At 40.5% G+C, this 19,634-nt stretch overlaps 1 protein-coding gene across 11 annotated transcripts in view; it reads left to right on the top strand.

Moving 5' to 3' along the window:
- The window catches only part of Tmcc1 (transmembrane and coiled coil domains 1), a 174,911-nt gene that overhangs the window by 123,955 nt on the left and 31,322 nt on the right, over positions 1–19,634 (top strand). The window contains exon 1 of one of the 11 annotated variants that reach the window (NM_001364577.1): positions 12,556–13,041. The exons of the other annotated variants lie outside the window; for them this stretch is intronic. The gene's annotated coding sequence lies outside the window, so the exon portion shown is untranslated. Of the gene's footprint in view, positions 1–12,555; positions 13,042–19,634 lie in introns of those variants that run through there. 11 annotated transcript variants of the gene reach the window in all.

Genomic DNA, 19,634 nt, shown 5'->3' with positions numbered 1-19,634 from the left:
TAAATGAGTACATGTATATGCTCACACACAAGGACAGATTTGTATAAATTGGCTTTTAAGATAAAGTAATATAAGAGCCAGCAAGTAAGAACACTTGATAATAAGCCTAATGCACATGAGCAACCCCACCCTCTTTCACACATACACAATTAAAGTAAAATGGCTTAAAAACAGTTGCCACCAAGCCTAATGTCCTAAGTATTAGTTCCCAGGGTCCACATGGTGGAATGAGAGACCTGACTTCTAAAGGAGGTCTGAGGTTGTTCTCTATACACACACACACACACACACACACACACACACACACACAAAATAAAGCAATGTAATAAAACTTTTAAATAAAAGTGATATATTTCCCTATGGCTCTCAGAAATAGATATTTAAGCTACAAACCTACATGTATTCTCTGGTTATATTACTTTTAGAAAACAGTTTCCTAGGGCTGGTAAGATAGCTTAATAGGTACCCTGCCTTGCTACCTTGCCTGACAGACCTGAGTAGTTTGATTCCCCAGGATCCATATAGTGGAAGAAGAAAACTAGAGAACCAAGTTCTGCAAGTTGACCTTTAACCTCCACATATATGGGATACAAAAGATGGATGGATGGATGGATGGATGGATGGATGGATGGACGGACGGACGGACAGATGGATGGATGGGTCGACAGACAATAAAAAACTACTTAAGACTTAATCTTCTCAGAGAGAGCCAGATGTCTCTGTAAGTGTGTTGGGAGCCAGGTATAGATCAAAACTGAACCATGGCTGAGGAGAGCATATGAAGGACTTAGACTGAACATACCCCAGCCTTACTATCTTTCACAGAAAACATTTGATCTCTGATTCAATATCAGTAATTGCTAACATATATGTGTGTAGTTGGTGCCTCTGCAGAGAAAAGCCTTACATCCAGGTAGAGTTCTGTGCTTATGTAATCAACCTGCGAGTTCATTGTTGTTGACTTGACTGCTTAGGATCAGCCACAAGAGAAGACAAAATGCAGTTATCAACAGCACACATGGATTTCGAATGTTAGTCTCAGATTTAGCTTCATATCTAAGTAGTCCTTAGTCTTTAAAGCATTCCACCCCCACATTATCTTCAGGCTCCTCGAGTTAAAACTGAAGAACAGCTGAATTGCAAACAACATAGGTGAAAAGCCTACTCCTTTAACCTAAAAGTAGATAATTTTTAGTATTTAGGTACATATTTTTTTATTTAGTGCATATGCATATAACCATTTGTGTAAGAGACTAGGGTTTTTTTTTTCCATTACAACAATTCAGAGAATTTGAATTTAAAATTAGAATTTTCATTCGAAGAAATAACCCTGCTTTCAATTTCCATATTGGAGTCTCATTCTCTTACGCTGGAAACAAAGGCCCCACTGTTCTTCACTTTTCTCCTTCATCTCCAGCACTTTTTAACATCTTCTGATCGTTGCACTCTATGTGTGAGTAATCCTCTTAGCAGTCTCTTTTCCTCCAACCTTTTGGCCCTTAAGTAAAAACTACCAAGGCAGAAGATCTGGAAACAATGTGGAGAAACATTGCAGACAAGGTAGCTTAGCCTGAGCTCATCCAGCACAGGATAGAGCAACGTTCCTTTTTCCTTCCTAATCCCAAAGATGCATGGTTTTGTTCATAGCATTTATTAAATACATGCTCTGTCTGGTGTTGGTAACCTCAGGCAGCTCACTGGCCTTTGACAGCTCACCTTGCTGTCCTGTGTATGCTTTGTCTGTTCTCTTCCTGGTTTTTTGGTTCGAAACTTTGATTTATTGTAATTGCAGTCAGTTTTCTGCTGCCACCATGTTCTGGAGCTAAAACCCAGCTCATCAGGTTTGACGGCCAGCGCCTTGCCTGTTCTTCTGCCGTCCTGTGGGCCCTGGCTCTGTTAAGCACCATAAATCACAGTTTCAGAGGGAATGGGTGGAAAAAATAAGGACTCAAATCTGTCTACTAGGCAGACTAGCACACTTCAAACCCATTTACTTACTATGTATGGCCTGGTGGTTTGAACTTAATGTTGCCAAACAATAGAGTTCTGTCATGTGATGGCTTCTCAAGAGGAAGGGTGAAAGGCTAAGAAACTGATCGCCTGGTCCTTCATTGGTAATAAGCTCAAAGAAGTTGACAAGATTTCCTTTAAGTAAGTTGCCAGCTAATAGCTACTTTTCATTCCTGTTTCCTCTTCCTTCTCCTTTTTCTCTTTTTATAGCTCTTTATCTTCAGTCTGCTAACTATCTTTAATATTTAAAAGATGTTTCTTTGAAATTCTGGGGTTCTCTGCAACTTAGTGGCAAAGCAACGGTGATGAGGTTAAGTAATTAAATCATGTCATGGTTTTGTACTTTTTCCCAAGATATCTGTGACAACTGATATTTTACAAAGAACAAATTAAATAAATCTTTGTTTCCACGTCAGATAACATTCTTATATTTTTAGTAGTTTTCTTATTTTCTGAAGATGTATTTCATACTTATGTAACTACCTATTGAAAAGGAATTATTCAATGGTGCTTGGTGGAGCATCGTGAGGCAGGCTGTAGGGACCACATGTAGTGTCCCACAGTAAGGAGAGTACAATACGAGCAGGAGCTGTAGGTTACGGATGGTCATGATAGAAGATGGCCAAGAGAGGAGAGGGTTCTGAATGACTTAGCTGGGCAAGATTCCTCCCAGAGGCAGTAAGACAGGACAGAGAGCCAGGTCAGACACTGAGGAGGATACATACCCAGAAAGGATTTCTAGCTGAAACTTACTTAGCTAATTTTGCTAGAATTGTATTTTTAGAAAGGACACAGATATGCCTAGGAAAAAAAGCTCAGAAAGCTTTGAAGACTCTTTGTCAATCCCTGACTGGCATGTTCTTCGCCTAAGATTTAGAAATCATGAAATAGCTATCTAAGTGGAGTTTCAAGAGAGTTTTTGTCCCTGTAACAGTAGTTCAATAAAACAGCTTTTCATGTGGTAAAATAACAGTGCACTTAAAAAGATTTCTTTTATGAGTGTTTTGCCTGCATGTATGTATATGCACTATGTGTATGCCATGCCTGCAGGGGACAGAAGAGGGCATCAGATCCCCTGGAAATGTATTTACAGATAATTGTGAGCCCCTGTGTGGATGCTAGGATTCAAAATCAGGTTCTCTGCAACATTAGCATAACCTCTGTGCATAACCTCTGAGCCATCTCTCAACCCCTTTTTATGTATGTAGATGGTGCATATGTGTTTGTGACTACATGTGCACATGTGTGAACATGGATGTAGAGGAATAAAGTTGATGTCAGGTGTCTTCTTCAGTTGTTCTCTACTTCATATATTGAAGCAGAGTCTCTCCATTTGAGCCTCAATTTGTCTCTGGCTAGTCTACTCCACCAGTTTGCTGCTGGGATTACAAGTAGGCTATCACACATTAACTACCTAGCAGTTACCATGGGTGGGAGTGGGGGTCTATGGATATGAACTCAAGACATCTGATATTTGCCTGACAAGCACTTTGTCCATGGATCATCTCCTGCCCTTGTTACCTTTTTTTTTTTTTTTTTTTTTTTTTTTTTGGTTTTTCGAGACAGGGTTTCTCTGTGTAGCCCTGGCTGTCCTGGAACTCACTTTGTAGACCAGGCTGGCCTCGAACTCAGAAATCCGCCTGCCTCTGCCTCCCAAATGCTGGGATTAAAGGCGTACGCCACCACGCCCGGCTCCTTGTTACCTTTTTTTAAAGAATAGTTTACCCATGCTTCCTCTAAATGATAGTTACCTGGTAGTATACTGAGTTATGATGATTCACTGTCTGCTTTTGAAAGTGCTGCGTTCCTTTATTTAGCATGGAAGATAGAGCTTCATTTGGAAGATTAAGGCAGCCTGGGTTCCATGGTTATTTGCTCTTTCCCTTGTTCTTATCTTGAACCTGAATTCTTGTACATGCTACCATGTACTCTACCATGGAGAGACAGCCTCAGCCCAAGAATCTTGTTTGTTTGTTTGTTTGTTTTTCTTCCTGAAGAAGCTGCTCTACTGAAACTGTCAAATCAGTGAAATGTCACTTGCATTGGATGCTTACGGTCTAGGTTCAATTCTTAGTGCATCCAAAAAAGGGAAGGAAAAGGGAAAACATTTATAATGTTTTTGTAGCATTGTATATTATCTTCATTTAAAATAACAACAAGTAAAAGACTTAGACACAGGTTTTTTTTTTTTCCTCCTCCAAATTAAGCCCAGGCTGACCACAAACTCACAATCTTAATAGCCAGTTATATTTCTGAATAGCACTAATGTAGTAATACCATGTACAGTTCCACATAAAATTAAGTAGATTGAATGTCATTTTAATCTGTCTAAAGGTAAAAGTGCCCTGGACCTTTGAGAACCTTGAAAACAATTGTGCCTTGTGGGCTTTAGGTCTGCAGACTTCCTCTAGTCTCATTACCTTAAGAATATTAGACTCTTCATCTTACTTACAAAGTAAATTTCTACACACCTCTTGATTTGCTAGGAAGGATTTCTTGGGAGTTTCCCAGCACTTCCTCATGTAAGGCCCTGTGTCACCATGCAGGATTTATGGTGTCTGCTGCTAGGAAATCATTCCCTGCAGCACCCTTTGTTTAGGTGGTTGTCATAGATTAAAATGTACCCTCTAAGAGTTCATCTGATAAAACATGATTCCTGGGCTGGTGAGATGGCTCAGTGGGTAAGAGCACCCGACTGCTCTTCCGAAGGTCCAGAGTTCAAATCCCAGCAACCACATGGTGGCTCACAACCATCCGTAACAAGATCTGACTCCCTCTTCTGGTGTGTCTGAAGACAGCTATAGTGTACTTACATATAATAATAAATAAATTAATTTAAAAAAAAAACATGATTCCTCACATCAAATGTTAATGGTATTTGGAGGAGGAGCCATTGAAAAGTAATTAGGATAAGATAAAATTCTAGTGGTGTCCTCACAATGGCCTGAGCAGCTTCATGGAGAAAGAACACTGTCAGCATGCTTGCCCCATCTCACCATGCAATACCCTGTACTGTGTTAGGGCATCAGGAAGGCCCTGACCCAAGTGCCAGTGCTGTACACTTCTGCATCCAGCTTCCAGAACTGTAAGCTAAATTAATTTGTATCTCTATCAATCACACAGTTTTTTAAATTTTGTTATAGAAACAGCACACCAGATAACAGTGAATGATATTATAATGTGTGGTTCTTTTGAAATAGGCAGCACCTTAGCAAGTAGTCTGAAATGCTTACTATACTGTACTTTCACATGTTTACATTTATTTTTAGGTATGCTTGCATGTGTCTACATACATGTATGTGCAGATACATGTATGGATTCTAGGCATCAAATTCAGGTCATTGAGTTCCTCTACCCACAGAGCCTCCCTATACACTGTTGTTGAGATGGGGTCTCTAGATAACCCAGGCTGTCCTGGAACTCAGTATGTAGACCAAGTTGACCTCAAACTCACAGAGATCTACCTGCCTCAACTTCCTAAGTGCTGGGCTTAAACAAGTGCCATCATGCCCCATCTCTTTATTAGTTTTCAAGTATCTTTTTAGCTAGTCTGAAGTGGTCAGTAACAATATTCCTTTTTGGAAATCTTATAACTCTGCTACTAAGAAACAACTCTGTCGTTCTCCATTCTGAAGTAATTGGTTCTAACAGTAAAAGAAAATGCTTTCCCTGTTGAGGTGCTCATATGACCATTTCCAGGTCCTTGCTTTGTAGTTTTTCTGTTTCCCTGCCTACTGGCTGGTGTTAGCTTTTGTGTAATTGAGAGCTGCTGAACTCAAACAAAAACCTCCCTCTCCCTGAATTCTAGCGGAAAGTTAATACAATTTTGGACTTTGAGCTGAGCTAGCTTCTGAGGGGAGAACAAAAGAGTCCTTGGGGGGAGATGCAGATTCTCAGCTGACTGGTCCCTTGTCTTATCCCAATGCCCCTTGACTCCAATGCTCTGGCTGTCCTGGAACTCTGTTTAGACCAGGCTGGCCTTGAACTCAGAGAGATTCACCTGCCTTTAACTTCCTAACTGCTGGTATTAAAGGCATGCACCACCATACTCTGGTTATAGGAGTTTCTGAGATGATATCTCACTGTCTATTTCCTATGTAAACCATGTTGGTCTTAAACTTACAATAATCCTACAGCCTCATCCTCACAAATGCTATAATTTATAAGATTCCGTCTTATAAGCTGGGCTAGAGATGACTCAGTGGTTAAGAGCAGTTGACTTCTCTCTTCCAGAGGTCCTGAGTTCAATTTTCAACAATCTTATGGTGTCTTACAACCATCTATAATGGAATCTGATTGCTTCTTCTGGTGTGCATGAAGACAGAGTATTCATATGTATATAATACATGGATAGATAAATCTTCTTTAAAATTAAATAAAGTAAAATAAACTGTACTACCAGCCTAGATTTTGTTTGTGTTTTGAGACATCCTGGCTGGCCTTGAACTCAGAAGCAATCCTGGTCATTTCAGCTAAAACCATAGGATATGTCTCATGCCCAACACCCTGACATTCATTTTATTAAAAACAAGTACTATAGTGTTAGGGTCCAAGAATTGCTGAAGGAAGACCCCAGACTCAAATGGTATTCAAAGGCAAAGAGTGTTTATTCTGAAGAAATTACCAGTATGCAGGGGTCAACCATTCATCAAAATGGTTGATGGCAACAACTTGTATTCAAGGCTAGGGGAATTTTCCAGAAGGGTTTGGTAACCTCTAATATGATTGGTAGGGGCAAAGCAGTGACATTGGTACAATTTTGATTGGTTGCTATGTTTGTTAGTTTCTCTATATTTGGTGAGGCCTTGAAGAATTTTGGAAGCCAGCTCAGTCCTGGCCTTGTTATCTCCTCCAGCTAGGTGTCTCGGGAACTGACCCAGCTCCAGACTTACCCTGCCTCAGTAAGGGCCATCATTGACTAAAGGCTCATTGTCAGTGACTCCTGAGGAGCCCAATATGCTACCCAGAGAATGGAAATCTTTATTCCCAAGGTTTTTAGTCCTCTCAATAGTAAGAATAAAGCTGGTCGTGGTGGCGCACGCCTTTGATCCCAGCTCTTAGGAGGCAGAGGCAAACGGATTTTTGAGTTCAAGGCCAGCCTGGTCTACAGAGTGAATTCCAGGACAGCCAAGGCTATACAGAGAAACCCTGTCTCGAAAAACAAACAACAACAAAAAAAAAGTAAGATTAATTGTAATGTTTTGGTCAGTAATCTAAGTTTAGAATGTTCTGATAATAAACCCAAGGGACTATGCTGGGGCCTAGCAAACACATAAGCGGATGCTCATAGTCAGCTATTGGATGGATCACAGGGCCCCCAATGGAGGAGCTAGAGAAAGTATCCAACCCTATAGGTGCAACAACATTATGAACTAACCAGTACCCCAGAGCTCTTGACTCTAGCTGCATATGTATCAAAAGATGGCCTAGTTGGCCATCACTGCAAAGAGAGGCCCATTGGACTTGCAAACTTTATATGCCCCAGTACAGGGGAACGCCAGGGCCAAAAAGGGGGAGTGGGTGGGTAGGGGAGTGGGTGGGAGGGTATGGGGGACTTTTGGGATAGCATTGGAAATGTAAATGAGGAAAATACCTAATAAAAAGTATTTAAAAAAAAACAGGAGAAATAAGAATACATGCAGTACTCAGGCTTGATATTCTGATTTCTACCCGAGTAGATGAATGTGTGTGTGCTGGTATTGTTTTCCTATCGTTTTAGACTTGGGCTTAAACTCCAGGTACCACCCATGTTAAGTGACATTCTGCCACTGAACTTCTCTCCCAGACTGTGGATTTGAATTCTTTAAATGCTTCTGAACTATTAGATGGATTTTTTCCCCTCTGTCTATAATGTTTGAAGTTTTAAACATTCATGACTTTATTTTATTGTAACTTTAGGGATATTTATGTGCTTATTTAGCTTAGAAAGCCAATAAAGTTACTGCATAAGAGTCTCCATAAGGATTTCAGGCCGGGGGGAGTGGGGGGAGGAAACGACATTGAAATCTAACTTACTAATACCCTCAAAGATAGTGTATTAGTCAGGGTTCTCTAGAGTCACTGACAACCAGGAATAGCCACTACAGATAGGAAGACGTTTCATGCTAACAGAAGCCATGACCTTTCTGAATTGCAAAAATATACACAGAGATCTATGGCTACAGTTCTAACAGGTACTCAGCCATTGTCCAAAGTAAACACACACACACAAAAGACCTCACTAGTCCCCATCTGGAAGAGCTCTTCCTTCATTGTATGAACCAAATTTTTTACTCAACATAAATAAGTGACCAAAAAGAAGAGCCTAACAGACTGAATTGCCTTCTGGTTTCTGGCTGCATGGAGACAACAGATACGTGTCATACCTCTCGAGTCATATTTAAAAAATAAAAGCAAATTCTTTTTCAGGGCTTCCATCAGGGAGGACTCATTAATAACTGATACATAAACCAGAAACAAAGCCAGAATCAAAGAAAAATATTGAGAGAAGAAATCAGCAAAATCTAAAAGGTACCTCCTTTTAGAGCAAAGAAGATAACATAGCCAGATTTAAGTAATCCACAAGCCCAGCCTCTCCAGGCAACTCACTGATTCAATTCTCCATTCTGCAAGTTGAATCCATTAATATCTTGGAATAACCCTTAAATTTATGAAAGAACTTTTTTATGTTTTGTGCGCCTTTGTTGTTGATAATGAATCTCATATAGCAGAGACTGACCTCAGACTTACTATGTAGCTCAAGCTAGTCTTGAACTTCTGACCCTTCTGCTTCTGCCTCTAGAATAATGAAAATATAAGCATGATCAATTACACTTAAATACTGCCCCTTTTCTATTCCTGTTTATTGTTTGGGGCTTTTTTTTTATTTGTGGTGTTGTTGTTGTTGTTGTTGTTGTTGTTGTATTAGAGCTTGGTGCTCACCAGGCCCTCTATCAGCTAAGCTGTATCTCTAGCCCCTTTTAAAAAGTTTTTAATAGCTGAGTAGTACTCCATTGTGAAAATATACATTTTCTGTATCCATTCCTTTGTTGAGGGATGTCTGGGTTCTTTCCAGCTTCTGGCTATTATAAATAAGGCTGCTATGAACATAATGGAGCATGTGTCCTTGTTATATGTTGGAATACATGCCCAGAAGTGGTATAGCTGGGTTCTCAGGTAATACTATGTCCAATTTTCTGAGGAACTGCCAGACTGATTTCCAGAGTGATTGTACCAGCTTGCAATCCCACCAATAATGGATTCTTTCTCCACATCCTCACCAGCATCTGCTGTCACCTGAGTTTTTTATCTTAGCCATTCTGATTGGTGTGAGATGGAATTTCAGGGTTGTTTTGATTTGCATTTCTCTGATGAATAACGTTGTTGAACATTTCTTTAGGTGTTTCTCAGCCATTCGGTATTCCTCAGTTGAAAATTCTTTGTTTAGCTCTGTACCCCATTTTTCAATAGGGTTATTTGATTCTCTAGAGTCTAACTTCTTGAGTTCTTTGTACATATTGAATATTAGCCCTCTATTGGATATAGGATTGGTAAAGGTCTTTTCCCAGTCTGTTGGTTGCCATTTTGTCTTATTGATAGTGTTCTTTGCCTTACAGAAGCTTTGCAATTTTATGAGGTCCCATTTGTTGATTCTTGATCTCAGAGCATAAACCATTGGTGTTCTGTTCAGTTTCCCCTGTGCCCATGTGTTCAAGCCTCTTCCCCACTTTCTACTCTATTAATTCTCATGTATCTGGTTTTATGTGGAGGTCCTTGATCCACTTGAACTTGAGCTTTGTACAAGGAGATAAGAATGGGTTTATTTGCATTCTTCCACATGCTGATCTCCAGTTGAACCAGAGCCATTTGTTGAAAATGCTGTCTTTTTTCTACTGGATGGTTTTGAAATTCTTAGACAAATAGAACTAGAAAATATCTTCCTGAGAGAGGTAACCCAATCATAAAAGAACACACATGGTATATACTCACTGATAAGTGGATATTAACCCAAATGCTCAGAATATCCAAGATATAATTTACAGACCACATGAAGCTCAAGAAGAAGGAAGACCAGAGTGTGGGTACTTCAGTCCTTCTTAGAAGGGGGAACAAGGGCTGGTGATATGGCTCAGTGGGTAAGAGCACCCGACTGCTCTTCCGAAGGTCCAGAGTTCAAATCCCAGCAACCACATGGTGGCTCACAACCATCCGTAAGGAGATCTGACTCCCTCTTCTGGAGTGTCTGAAGACAGCTACAATGTACTTACATATAATAAATAAATAAATCTTTAAAAAAAAAAAAAAAAAAAAAAAAGAAGGGGGAACAAAATACTCACCAGAGGAAATATAGAAACAAAGTGTGGAGCAGAGACTGAAGGAAAGCCTATCCAGAGACTGCCCCACCTGGGGATCCATCCCATATACAGTCACCAAACTCAGACACTATTTCGGATGCCAAGAAGTGCATGCTGACAGGAGCCTGATATAGCTGTCTCCTGAGAGGCTCTGCCAGAGCCTGATAAATACAGAGCCAACCATTGGACTGAGCACAGAGTCCCCAATGGAGGAGTTAGAGAAAGGACTAAAGGAACTGAAGGGATTTGCAACCCCATAGGAAGAGCAATCCTCTCTTAGGATTTCAAGCATGCTTCATGCCTGTTTCCCTAAAAAAAAAAAAAAAAAAAAAAAACATACGCATGAGTGAACAGTGAGGTGAATATTTCTCACACAAAGGTCCTGCTTTAGGCCGGAGAAACTCATATGGTAGAGGCTCTTACAACCAAGGCACTTTGTCTCACATGCTTTATTGGTAAAATGAGAGTCTAAGAAGCAAGCCTCTTGGAAATGCTTTGACCAGATGACATGCTCCCTGCCTTTCTTTCACAATCCATTGGTTGCAAGTAATCACAGGATTACAAGGGAAATGTTATCTTGCTCATGTGTCCCAGAAGGCAAGGAGCATTAAAATATCAATCACTGGGAGCAGTTTTGCTACAAATTGTAATATTAACCTTATAAATTCAATACAGTACCTATCCAGAGGAGAGGACATGGTCTCTAGCATTCAGCTAATTATTAAGAAAATTCTTCCCTAATAGGTTTTATATTAGGTTGAACATAATTGAATAGTTAAGTAAATATTTAACATGTTACCTCAAGTTTATTTAGTATATGAATATATGATATTACTTAAGAAAAGTGTTTATTCTCAAAATAAAAATTGAAATCATAGCCAAACATGGTAGTTCACACCTTTAATCCCAGCACCCAGGAGGCAGAAGCAGGCAGTCTTTATTAGTTCAAGGCCAGCCAGGTCTACAAAGTGAGTTCCAGGACAGTCAGGGCTGTTAGAGAAACTTTGTCTCAAAAAACAAAAACAAAAACAAAAAACCAAAAAAAAAAAAAAAAAAAAAAAAAAACCCAAATAATGAGGAGGAGGAGGAAGAGGAGAAAGAAGAAGAAGAGGAAGAATAAAATTGAAATCACAAGAGCTACTGGTTTTGATAACAGAAAATACATGCATTTATAAAAATTGAAGGAATAGAAATCACAGTGGCAGGACTGGAGGAGATGGCTATGTGAAGAGTGCTCACTTCAGAAGTATGAGGACCTGAGTTAGGGTATTAGGACCCACATAAAAAGTCAGAAATGGCTGCCGGTGTCTATAAAATCTGCAAGCTTTGGGTCAGAGACAGATGAATTTCTGGGACTTGCTGTCCAGTTAGCCTGCATTTAAAAGGAGGGGAAGGCAAGCTTCAGGTTCAGTAAGAGACCCTTTCTTGGGGAATGAGGAGAGTGACTGAGGACAACACAGAAATCAGTGTTGATTTCTTTGAGACTAGGAAAAGCAGAGGAGGATCTTGAATACAACCTGGCCTGCGTAGTCATATCCTTCCTCAAAAAACAACTTAAAGATGGTGCAGTGGAGCAGTAGGTGCCTAAGCAGACCAAACCCAGGCCTGGGCTCTCAGCATGGTTTTTGCATTCATTATTGGATCTCAGAATTGCAGTGTTTTCTAAAAAGAAGTGGTTTCTCCTGTCTGTAGTGTCTGGTTTTAGGGTTTCATGCCTTCTTGCCTATTTCTTGCTCACTGTTTTTACTCCTACTCAATTGTCATTGCATCGTTTTCTAAACAGAGGATGTAAAATAGAGATGAAGCATTGAGAAAGTGGAACTGCCTCCTGGTGTTTGATGGAAACCTTTCCTTTGTGTTTATTGGACTAAGCAACCCCCAAGTGTTATTTTATTGAGAATTGTTTTTACTTTGTCTGCTCTCCTCAACCACACTTCACTTAAATGAGGAAACAAATGTTAATGTGGGAAAAAAAAATGTCCTGTAGCTTTAAATGGAACCAGTTGGAAGCTTTTGTCTTTTATAAAAGATGCTCACAGCTGGAGCAGAGAGGCAGATACTATCTGTGATCTTTGCTCTCACAGTCAAACTGTTCATTTGCATTTAACAACCCTAGCAAACTGCATAATTGGGTGCGTGCAGGAGCTCATGCGCGCGTGCGCAAATTCACACACACACACACACACACACACACACACACACACACACACACACACGCAGCCTGTTAGGCTGAAGCATTCTGTTTATTCAGCACAGTCCTCCCAGACGCCCAGATGTAAGGCTACAGAGTTGATGCAGAACTGAACTGTACATAGACCGAGGTGGGCACTGCGCTGCAGAGCATCCGCTATGCAGGATGTTGATGTGATGCAGCTCTGCCTGCCTGTTGTGTGCAAGCCACTGCTCTAAGATTGAAGGTGAGAAGCCCAAGGATCGCCTAGAAGCTTCATTGTGCCCAGCCCTTTGGTAGAAGATGCGTCCCCAGTGGTAGCTGCCCTCATTTACAGTGTGCAAGAGTGACAGAGTCTGCCGATGCTCCTCTACAATTTGGAAGCTGGAAAAAAAAAAAAATGGAGAAATCTTACAGCCAAGAGAGGTTGTGATTTGTTTACAGAATCCAAGCTTTTTCTGGTGTTCACACACGGAGGATGGGCTTTGTGACAAGCAAAATCATCAGACTGCCTGACAGGGGTTTTTGGTAAGATAAATGTGTTATGAAGAGGGGGGGTTTCTTGTGTTTTTTTATTTTTCTATATCAGCTACATAGAATTGCACCTTAGTAGTATTTATTCTGCAGAATCATGTTGGGTGGAAAGGGTTGAGCAAAAGAGCCAGAAAAAAAATATTTTTGCTGCTTATCCGAGTTGTGACCTTCAGATATATTCATCAGGTTTTCTCAGATAAATGTGAGCAATTAGAAACTTGGCATTTTTAGAGTGTGGGATGCTCGCTTACAATTCTGTCTTTTTCTTTTCTTTCTTTTCTTTTCTTTCTTCTTTTTTTTTTTAATGTCTTTGGATAGTTGTAATTACCTCCCCCTACCCCCACCTCCCAGAATTTTTTTAAAGTCTGCAGTGGAGAAAGGAGAGGAAAAAAAAAAAAAAGCTTTCATCCTGTTACTGGGTCATTCCCCTGGAACAGTACTAGGCTGAGAACATGAGTATAGATGTGAAGGAAGGCATGATGAGCGAGCGGAGGCCTGTCTCTGGCTCCTTGTCATTGCTGGTCAGTATCCCACAGTGGTTTAAGCTTCATCTCTTTGCCCTCTATTATAACTGAATTTCCTTTCATGTTTGCTTTTGCACATTTTTCTTTGCCAGACCCAATTCTGTCACAGAGCCTTTTTCTGTTATTGTTAATACACAGTGTTCTTTATCAGAGAATGGACAGGTGTAGAAAATAGCCCTAGAGCACAAAACCTGGGGCTCATATAGTCCAGCACCACAGGAAAAGAGACAAAACAATCCTCAAGTAGTTTTTGGTCCCTAAAACAAAATAATGAACGCTTTCTCTTTAAAATGTAGGTTTTGATTTTAGCAGACTTAAGCTTCTTAATTTTAAACCTTAATTTTATTTTAACTAAATTTATTTTAAATTTAATTAAAATTTAAAAAGCTAAATTTTAAATAAATAGAATTATTTAATTTTAGCTTTTTTTTAAGTTAAAGAAATGTATCTTTATAGAGAGTTCCAGGAATAAATAAATAAATAGAAAAGAGAAAGAAGGAAGGAAAGGAAAGAGAGAAGATTACAGTAGGTCCATGAAGTCCTGCCAGGATCACCTGGCTCTAGTCCCGTTCTGAGCTGGGTACTATTATAATTTCTAAGGATAAAGGTTTCCTTTTCTTCACTATAACTTGGCCATGTGTGGTTGGGAGGTCTGTGACCTATTTCATTGACCAAGCTCAAATATTGTCCTTGGACCCCTCCTCTCACCAGCAGGCACAGCCAAGTTTCCTAGCAGCTAGAGTGGGCACAGAAGCTGTCCATTGACACCTGCCTTTCTGCTGACTCATTGGTTATGTAAGCCTTGAACACAGCCATCCAGACACCCTCTAGGCTGGGAAATAGGGACTGCCTGTTTACTCTCCTTGAGCTCTCCCCTCAAGCCTTTTTGTTCACATGGTTCCTAGGCTTCATTGCAGTGAATAGATACACCCTTTTTCTCATTTTGAATTGCTGCATTTTTAAACTCTAATTGCATCTCTCCATAATGAAATTCCCATCTGTTCTCTTGGCACATGAAACCTTCAAAAATAGTGTTTTCTCTTACTTCTTGCCTGATTAAAGTAAGGACTTCCTTTTCTATCTTTGAGGGCTCAGTTTGAATGCCTCATTATAGGTGCCTCTGGACTTTCCATATAAAGTAGGAAGGTTTCCTTTTTCTGTTACCGCTTTCCTCAAAGTACCCTGTTCTTTTCTTCATGGTGGTTTCTACAGTTGACATAGTTGAGTTACTGGTTTCTGTGTTTCTGTCACTTGCCATTCAACTGTGAGTCTCAAGAAGGCAGAGATATTTCATTCATTGGTAAATACCCAGCAAATCACACAGTGGAGCTTACAGAAGGACTGGTAGACAGTAACATGCACACACACCAGGGTGAAAGCAAATAGGGTGAACACAGTGTGGAGAAAGCCTATGTGATGAAGGTGAAAAGTGAGAGACTATACATTGAGGCTCGGCGAGATGGGAATAGATGTAGGGCCAAAGAACATAAGACTGCAGAGGCCACATTCAGATTCTTGGGGTTTGCAGGGTCTGGGGAATGTTTGAGCGTTGTTGGTTTGGGTGCTGGAGCTTCATCCATGATTAGGCAAGTACTGTACTACCTGACTATACCCCAACCCCAAACTTTTATTCTTTATTTTGAAAACTGGAGGGCTAAGCTTGGCAGTGGTAGTGCATGCCTTTAGTCCCAGCACTCTGGAGGGTAAGGCCAGCCTGGTCTACAGAGAGGGTTCCAGGATACCCAGGGCTTAGACTGTTCCAGGGATTAGACTGTTGCTGTTGTGAAACCTTCAGTGATGATCTTGGGGATGCAGGTAGGGCAGTAGTTTAGACCTGTAGATTGCAGCTTGTCTCTCATCATAGCCTCTCCCTGAGCCATGCTGTTACAGCCTCAGGTTTTACTCTGTCATTCTAAAGTTCATTTCTGTGCCATTCCTTATTCGAGGCTGCTAGCTTGAAAGGTCTTTCCTTATTCCTTCTGTCAAAAACTTCTTTTGAGGCTCATTTCACCATCACCTCCAAGAAGCTTTCTCTGTTTCCTTTCCCTTGTTTTGCTGTGTTTATGTTTTTGAGACAGTCTCTTTAAGCTCAGTCCACTTCCTTCAGCTTTCCAAGTGCTGGGGGTATAAGCCTGCATTGCCACACTTGGTACCTTCAGGGAATATGTTGGCCAAATCTACCATGTTGTCTTAATTGGACCTTCCTTTCCGTGGTAGTTAGGTTTTATTGGTTAGATCATCTGTTCTTGGAGAACAGAGATTCAACCTTTATTGAATGGGTTTTTTTACAAAGAAGCAAACAATAACTATAAAATTAATTGAACCAGGTAATATGGATGTGTGCATACATGTGTGTATACAACCCACATCTACAGTGTCTATCACAACACCATGATGTGCTTCTGCTTCTATCCCTATCTGGTTCAATAACCCTGTCAAGACTGTCCCACATCTTAGCAGAAACAGCTCAGTTAGAATATAAAATATAAAATGTCTTTTAAGAGGTTTAAAAGTTAAAAAAAAAAAAAACCCTGAATTTGTCCTTTTCATCATTTTCTTTTAATTTATTTGTAATTTGTGAGAAAAATCAAGGTCTTGCTATTATTCACCATTTGTAAATGAGTGGCCAGGACAGGATGTGACAGCGTCCATGCTAGCTGCTCTTGTTCCTGAGCTTCTTCTTTTCCTTTCCCCATCATTTAGAGTAATTCCAGAATGTGTGCAGTATCTTTCCTGCTGGTTGTTTTAAGCATTTAAAATGAAGTAACTTGATGGGCCTAGTGGTTTATGCTTACCTCTGTTTCCAGCCTCTGCCACTGTTCTGTGACTTTTCCTGATGAAGTGTGAATAAATGTCTGTTCACCCTAGCTATAATACCAACAACAAACCAAAGAAACTAACCCACATTCACCTTGATGTGCCTACTTAACAAAAGTGTGGGTGACGCAAAGGCAGTTGTGTCACTAAAAGGCCGCCTTGCCCTGCGTGGCTGACAGCTGACAAAAGCAACATCCCTGGAGCACCTGCCTATTAGACAGTCCTTGAGAGCTCTCCCTCTCCCCGCCCCCTCCCCCCAGTGATTATTACTGCTTCAATAACCTATAATCTTGGGAAGAAGTTCTAAATTTGATAACTTTTCAAGCTTTTTGGCCCTTCTAAATTTTGTTAGCTCCTCAAGTGTTACAAAGAGCTTCCTTCCTCAAGGAGGGTTTCAGTTGGAGGAGATAGCTACAGTGAGTTATAGGCCAACCTGGGTTACAGAGTGAGACCCTGCCCACCCTACCCAACTCCAAAAACTAAAAATCACACAAAAAAAAAAGAGCCATAGAAGTGTGTTATTTCACTATAATATCAACGCTGGGATGCAAAGATAAGAGGATCACCAAGGGCACCCTAGGCAGAAAGTAGAAGTTCTGGCTCAAGAGCAACAGGAAAGGAAGGAAAGAAGAGAAAGAGACAAGGTTAGCACAGAGTGAATGAAAAGTATCAACACTGTAGTGCAGGAGGAATGCCTGTGGCTGGCTGGCACTCTCTCTCTCTCTCTCTCTCTCTCTCTCTCTCTCTCTCTCTCTCTCTCTCTCTCTCTCTGTGTTTGTGTGTGTATAACTTTTTTTTAGATTTATTTATTTTGTTTATATGAATACACTGTAGCTGTCAGACACACCAGAAGAGGGCATCAGATCCCATTACAGATAGTTGAGCAACCATGTCATTGTTGGGGATTGAACTCAGGACCTCTGGAAGTGCAGTCAGTGCTCTTAACCACTGAGCCATGTCTCTAGCCTCCTGTGACTGTTTTCTAAGAGACCCCTATATGTCAGGAGAGGGAATAGTATCTGTGTCCCTCTGTCAATCAGTACAGGTCCTTCACCCCCACATGCAGCCACACACTAATGTGTGCGTAATGTAGAAATACAGGAGCATCATAGGACCTTCTCATTTCAGATTCCTTCAAAAAGACAAGCATTCAGCTTGCTTTTTCAGACATTTGAATAATTAAAATTTCTTGTCATTTTAATTGATATCAGTATGCCTTCCCTAAAATCTTCTGGTGCCTTAATGTTGGTGATTTCTTACACCTGTTAGAAAGTACAGATAACTTCATTTTAAATCTCAGAAATGGTTGTGCAACTTGGTGAGATCTCAAGTGAAGATTTATAAAAAGGACTACAGCTAGATCAGTGATAGAGCACTGGCTTAGCATGTGCAAGGTCCCAGGTTAGAGCTCCTGCACCAAATAACTGAGATTATGTCCTTTATGTTCCTGTCTGAGGGAAAAATAAGCAAATCTAGCCATTATGTTGCAAAAGAAGGGGTATAATCAAAGTAGTTAATGTTTCTAGGATCTTTAAAGCCACAGATAACCATGTTCAGATATAGAGAAAGTTGTTAAAACAGATACAAACACCAACTGCAGAAGTGTAAAGATAGTTGTTAAAGCAGGCATGGACATCAGCTGGAGATGGGTAATCACTTTATTCTGTTGTCTAGAAAAGCAACTGTGGGACTGGAAAGTGCTGGCGCACGCCTTTGATCCCAGCACTTGGGAGGCAGAGGCAGGCAGATTTCTAAGTTCGAGGACAGCCTGGTCTACAAAGTGAGTCCCAGGACAGCCAGGGCTACACAGGTTTCTGTCTCAAAAAAAAAAGAAAGAAAAGAAAAGAAAAGAAAGAAAGAGATAGATAGATGAGTAGCAGACTTAAAGAGAACGATCCCTCTTCGACAACAAATAGAAAAAGTAACATATATTGAAGATACACAGAAGTGAACTGTTCAACCCCATGTGAATGTCGTTCAAGGGTCAGTTTAGAAACTTGATGCCTGCATGCTAAGAATATTATAGGAGGAAATGTGGCTCAGTGGGAGAGTAATTGTTTAGCTGTTCTGGCTTTGAATCCTAATGCAGGTGGAGTATAGGAGCTATTGATCAACTGTCAGAACAAGTACAAATCATCCATCCGCTTCACAGTGAAGTGCTCACGCCAAAAGTCAGAGGTGCACAGGAGAGAGCAATCTGGCCAGGTGTACTTAAGCTGTTACTGCTATGAGAAAGTGTAGATGGATGGAAAGCATGATCCTGAAAAGCTATGTCTTCTATACAAGTGCTGGGAGACTACTGGTTTCCTTGTTTTTGATAGGCATGAAGTGTGAGAGAGTTAATGGCCAAATCCAGCCTCAAAGTGCTGATACTAAACTGAAAGCAAAGCACCCTGTCTCCTAAGACAGGAACTTATGCTCTTCGATGTCCTGCCTCACACAGGCAGAAAAACACAAGCCCACATGACCAACCAGCATAGCTTGAGTTTACTGCTTACTAACTATGGAACATATTCCTTTGTGGTTCTTAAATTGAGGCCAAGATTATGAGTCGCTGAGGATTATAATTTGCAAGTTTAGCCAGGCACAGTAGCCTGAATACCTGTATTTGTTAGCACTGAAGATACTGAAAAAAAGCCGAGCTACATAGTGACTTCCATGCTAGCCTGAAATCAAGTAAGATCTTGTCTTAAAAACAAACAAGCAAAAATGCAGATTTGATTTTGGAGGCAATATTCTAAAAGTCAAATATTCAACCGTAATCCCTACCACCACTGCCTCATGAATATGTAAATTAAGCCCATACTCCAATTCTGATTCAAAAGCAAAGCTGTCTCTATCTCTGACATAAAGTATTGGCAGAACTGTGAAACTTGGTCTGCAGGTGTTCAGCATCAGCTCCAACAGGCAGTGGCACAATCTGCCCTATAAAACCTTGCCCTGGAAAAGAGCTATTTTCAGAAGAGACACACTCCTAACAAAGCTGTGTATGTCAGATGAATTACAAAGACTTCCCCATTTCCATCTGTTTTGGTTTTTTTTTTTTTTCTTCATTCCAAAGGACATGATGTGTGTTGTTTAATGTGTAGAATATAAGATTTCCACCAGAACTTGGCATTGAAGATAATGATATGAGTCCAGGATTGGGGGCAGGCGGGGGGGGGGGGGGGGGGGAAGCTGACCTTACCTGACCTGCTGGCCAGGTAAGGCGGTAGGAAAAAGTTCCCTTGTTGTTTGCCATAGGCA

The sequence above is a fragment of the Mus musculus genome, chromosome 6, assembly GCF_000001635.26.
Source record: "Mus musculus strain C57BL/6J chromosome 6, GRCm38.p6 C57BL/6J".
Classification (NCBI taxonomy): Eukaryota; Metazoa; Chordata; class Mammalia; order Rodentia; family Muridae; genus Mus; species Mus musculus.
This window is presented reverse-complemented; position numbering and strand designations above follow the sequence as displayed.